Source organism: Tasmannia lanceolata, unplaced genomic scaffold (genome assembly GCF_043159265.1).
Source record: "Tasmannia lanceolata isolate RefF3 unplaced genomic scaffold, GAP_Taslan_0.1 ptg000013l, whole genome shotgun sequence".
Classification (NCBI taxonomy): Eukaryota; Viridiplantae; Streptophyta; class Magnoliopsida; order Canellales; family Winteraceae; genus Tasmannia; species Tasmannia lanceolata.
This window is the reverse complement of record NW_027518690.1, coordinates 42226333-42231799: the sequence shown is the minus strand read 5'-3', so window position 1 is coordinate 42231799 and position 5467 is coordinate 42226333. Positions and strand designations below refer to the sequence as shown.

The window sequence follows — 5467 nt, the reverse complement described above, 5'->3', positions numbered from 1 at the left end:
TTAACCTCCAACCGGGATTTGTACCATGGAGGCCTAGGTTGCGAGGGAGTGGGCTTGAGTTCAGAGACCGGACAGAGAGGGATGAAAGCGAGCGATTCATTGCTCCCTATGCAAACTATTAGGATCCCTTTTTCTTAAAGAAATTTAAATTTATATTGTTTTTAATCAGTATACATGCAAATATTTTTTAAAAGAATACATTGGAGCCCGCATGGTTCGATGATCCAAGCTGTTCATTTGCCGGGCTTTGACTTAGATACTATGGAATCCCTCAAAAATCATTTCCATTAGATGATCTTAACCGTCCGATATACAGAGTTTTTTATAACCTACGGTCCCTCTACAGATTAGAGGAATAGAATCATCTGTCAAAAATGAATGGTTTCGATTACACAACAGTATATCAAAATACTTTAACCTATGCAGATGATGTTTATATAATATTGTAGCATGTTATTTGACACATCTGTCAAATGAGAAATGGGACCAAAAGCTCCAAGACTTGATCTCGACAGTAACTGACTGAGAAGGTGAAGAGACTCAACCCATTTTAAAAAAAAAACATTAAACATACATGCCCCCATGTGGGACCCAAGACTTGATCTCGACAGTATCTGAGAAGGTGAAGAGACTCAACCCATTTATACTTGAAATTCCATCAGTTGAGACAATTCAATTGTGTGGAATGGCTTTGGAAAAGGTGGCATTCGAGCAGAGAACTTTTGAGAGACGTGTTGCATGGTTGGCCTAGTTTGTGGATTTACATTTATGCACGCAAGTGCCATTGACACTGCCAAAACTACTTCATTTTCAACTTGGTCTTCGGGATTCGGGAGCCGTGGGTCCAACACATCCTTTAGCCGTAGATTCTGGCCACCTTCAGATGATGATGATGACAAGGAGGAGATGATATCTCCAGGGTGTCTTCCCAATATCACTTCAAGTGCTAAAACCCCAAAGCTATATACATCGCATTTCTCGGTCACTCTCATTGTGTAAGCAAGCTCTGCCAAAAAAAATCCACATAAAAAATGATATCTCCAGGATCCGAACATCCCTTTAACCTTTTGCACATTACAAATACATGCCTTTAACCTTTTGCTTAAGGTGCAATGAAACTAGTATGTGACATGAGCAGACCATGACAAGAGAGGTTTGGATGTGGGTTTTACTTCGGTGCTCGTGTGACCGTTGGATCAGGTCAGTGCTGGCCGGCAACTCATCATTCCGTAAAAATTAAAAAGAAATAGGCTAATATTTTCTCGAAAAATTCCACATCGAAACAATAGAAATTAAGCAAATCCATTTCCTAATCAAACATTTTAAAGTTGGAAAATTTACAAAAATCCCCTTGACTAAAATTTTAGTAAGAATACTCATAATTTTAGTTACTTACTAGTCAAGTAAATTTTCCACCAAAAATATTTTGACCTTAGGTGGGTGTGAACCAATAACGTAAAAACCAAGTAAGATTTAATTTTCTAAACAATTATATTAAGACAATAAAACAATATGTGAGGAACTAACCTGGAGCAACATATCCGTAAGTGCCTGCAAGTTCTGTCCAATTTGATGAATCAGGCATTAGAAGTCTAGCAGTACCAAAATCAGAGACATGAGCCTCAAATTCTGAATCCAATAAAACATTTTTGCTAGAGATATCTCGATGAACTATTGGGAGGTCGCAATCATGGTGCATGTATGATAAAGAATGGGCCACGGCTTTAATAATATTCACCCTCTTCAACCAATCCAACTCCAACGCCCCTTTCTCACTGCTTAGGATATTAGCTACATTTCCACTTTCAATATACTCATAAACCAGAAACATACATCGACGATGGGTACAAAACCCGTAAAGCTTGACAATGTTGCGGTGACGAATTTCTGTTAATGCCCGTACCTCATTTATGAAACTTCTCTGATCAATTTGCTGGTCATCTTCCAATTTGTGAAGTTTTTTTTACAGCTATTACTTGCCCAGTTGGCAAAGATGCTTTGTAAACTCTCCCATATCCGCCCTCCCCAATGCAATATTTGTCATCAAAGTCCTCTGTCGCATCGATGATATCTTCATAAGAAATACACCCATCCCAATTCCATATCGAAAATAGATCTTTATTCATTTCATTTCTCCGTCCCTCAGCATTTCTCTCTTCCTCTGCATTTCTTGTTTTGTGGCGAAAAATGAAAATAATTCCAAAAACTAAAAGTAGAAGGAATACAGGGCTCAAAAGAGAGAGAATGATCAATGTGATAACTTTGTGTCTCTTTTTTGTTTCACCCCTATTTATCGGTGGGGAATTGCATGATTGCAAACCTTGCGCTTTGCCGCATAGTCCTATGTTGCCCACAAATGTCCCTTGTTGGAAGGCTTTGCTTTTAGGAAGACTACCCACCAAATTATTGTATGATAAATCAATCAATGTCAAGCTGAGCATATCTTTCAAAGAAGATGGAATTGAACCAGTTAGCATATTGTAGGAAATATTTAAGATTTCCAACATGTGTAATTTTCCTAGTTGGGGTGATATTTCTCCTGTAAGCAAGTTACAACTAAGATCTAGCATATTTTGTAGCTCTGCTAGATTGCCTATTTGAAATGGAATGCCTCCATTCAAATTATTTGTGCTTAATTTCAAAGAATGCAATTTCGAGCAATCTTCTAGTTGTTCTGGTATCGATCCACTTAGATTGTTTGCTGATAGGTCAAGGATCTCTAAATTGGACAATTTTCCGATTTCAGATGGTATCCGACCCGAAAGTTGGTTACCATTTAAAATCAACTTAAATAAAGCTGTCAAGCTCCCCACTTCCTTTGGAATCTCTCCTACCAAATGGTTCAAAGAAAGGTCAAGTAGTTCAATTTGAATCATCTGTCCAAATTCTGGTGGTATTTTACCAGTAATGAAGTTCTCAGAGACCCTTAAACTTGCTAAATTTTCACACCCAACCCAACTTGGAGAGAGTTCTCCATAAAATTGGTTGTAGCTCAAATCAATGTATGTAAGATTTGGATAAACTCCAAAATCTTCGGACATATTTCCTGTGAGATAGTTTCCTTCGAGCTTAACTCTGGTTAAGCCAGTGCAGTTTCTCAAGCTTTTTGGGATGGGACCTGTAAATTGGTTATTTTGTATCCCAAATATTTTAAGCGATCCACCTTGGCAAATTTGTTGTGGCAAATATCCCGAGAGGTTGTTGTCTCCCAGTTGGAGTGAGACCAAATTTATCAGACTTGGCATTTCTTGAGGAAGTGAACCCGAAAGCTTATTTTCAAATAGGCGTAGATCAGTTAGCTTTTTAAGATCAGCTAAAGAAGGGGGAATTGGACCTGTTAGAATGTTAGAGTAAATGACCAACTCAACCATATTTTTCAAATCTCCAATTTCTTTAGGGATGGGGCCAGAGAGCTTATTACTGGAGAGGTGCAAGAGGGAAAGCTTAGTCAAGTTTCCTAATGCGGAAGGAATGGAACCTGTTAGAATGTTAGAGGACATGTCAAGTTCATCCATATTTTTCAACTCACCAATTTCATTAGGGATGGGGCCAGAGAGGCTATTGTAACCGAGGTACAAATAAGTAACGTTGGTCAAGTTTCCTATTGTTGAAGGAATGGAACCTGTTAGAATGTTAAAGGACATTCCCATATCAACCATATTTTTCAAAACTCCTATTTCTATAGGGATGGGGCCAGAGAGCTTATTACGGTGGAGGTACAATGTCACAAGTTTTGTCAAGTTTCCTATTGTGGAAGGAATGGAACCTATTAGAATGTTATTGGACATTCCCAGTTCAACCATATTTTTCAAATATCCTATTTCTTCAGGGATGGGGCCAGAGAGATTATTGTTGTTGAGGTACAACGTGACAAGGTTGGTCAAGTTTACTATTGTTGAAGGAATGGAACCTGTTAGAATGTTATAGGAGATTCTCAGATCAGCCATATTTTTCAAATTTCCTATTTCTTTTGGGATGGGGCCAGAGAGATTATTGTTGTTGAGGTACAACGTGACAAGGTTGGTCAAGTTTCCTATTGTGGAAGGAATGGAACCTGTTAGAATGTTATCGGACATTCCTAGATCAGCCATATTTTTCAAATATCCTATTTCTTTAGGGATGGGACCAGAGAGCTTATTGCTGTGAAGGTACAACGTGACAAGGTTGGTCAAGTTTCCTATTGCAGAAGGAATGGAACCTGTTAGAATGTTATGGGACATTTCCATATCAGCCATATTTTTCAAATTTCCTATTTCTTCAGGGATGGGGCCAGAGAGATTATTCCTGTAGAAGTACAACGTGACAAGGTTGGTCAAGTTTCCTATTGCGGAAGGAATTGTTCCGAAGAGTGCGTTGTTGCTAAGATCAAGATTGGCGAGTTTTGGAAAGGAAGAGAATTTGAAGTTATAGAGCTTACCTTGCAAACCTACACCTGTTAGGTTTATTTGTGTGACACTTCCTTCGTGGTTGCATGCTATTCCCCTCCAATTGCATGGGCTTTTATTGGTGGCATTGTGAAGCAACCATGAATTGAGAGGAGCTTGGTTAAGGAGGCTAGCTTTCCAGCCGAGGAGAGCCTCTGCTTCTACTGAATTTGCCGTTGTTGAACGGCAAGAAAGCATCAGAAAGCAGAAAAGTATAGAGAAGAGGGAGAGAGATTTCTTCAAGGCCATGGTTGCCGGTGGTGTTTGAGTTTTTTCGCTCATGTTGGATGTAGATTTATAGTGAAAAAGTCGTGTGTCGTTCTATGCCGTGCGTGAGGGGAATAATTGTGTAGCACATCTATTCTTGTAGCAGACAATTAATGTGGCCCCACTCGTATTTTTCTAAGCGTGTAAGAACCGTAGTCTTTTCTTCTTCTTGATCATTCACCACATAAACTTATCTTATTAGCTAACGCTGTGTTTTACCGTGAAGAGCTTTAGGACACATGTATGATCCTAGCCGTTTAATTTTTGGGACAAGTGGTTGAAAGATCGGGACGCCATTCCATGGAGGTCTGCAGATGTTCTAAAGGAGATTCTTGACATACGGCATGTCTCGCTCCGTTCCAAGAAATTGAGAGCTGAGTTATCACTTCCCTAAATTCCAAGTTTCTCTCAACAAAGCGACAGTGAGCCTACGTGGCTGCTCTCACATGCAACAACCAGCCACAAAATGCCTTCATGCAATGGACCCTAGCAAATCCCTTTCTATTATTTTGTGATGACAAATAACAGAAATTTTCTATTATTTGTACTCAGAGTGCCCCTCAACGTCCCATATTTGTCAAAAAGTATAGTGAAACCAACTTCATAGGACTAATCCAAACCGTTCGCAGTGTTTTATTTCCATAGGATGATCCTAACCTTCCTATCATTCGGTAGAGTTTTCTATACGGTGTAGTTTGTTTATTTTTATTGGCACAGATTTATTTTACTTTTCTAATGGGTGTAGTTTATCTACATATTAGAGGGTTAGAATAGTA

The 5467-nt window shown here is 39.0% G+C and overlaps 1 pseudogene; it reads right to left on the bottom strand.

Moving 5' to 3' along the window:
• Positions 1 to 311: 311 nt before the first annotated feature.
• LOC143889190 (uncharacterized) lies at positions 312 to 4673 on the bottom strand (annotated as a pseudogene).
• Positions 4674 to 5467: the final 794 nt, after the last annotated feature.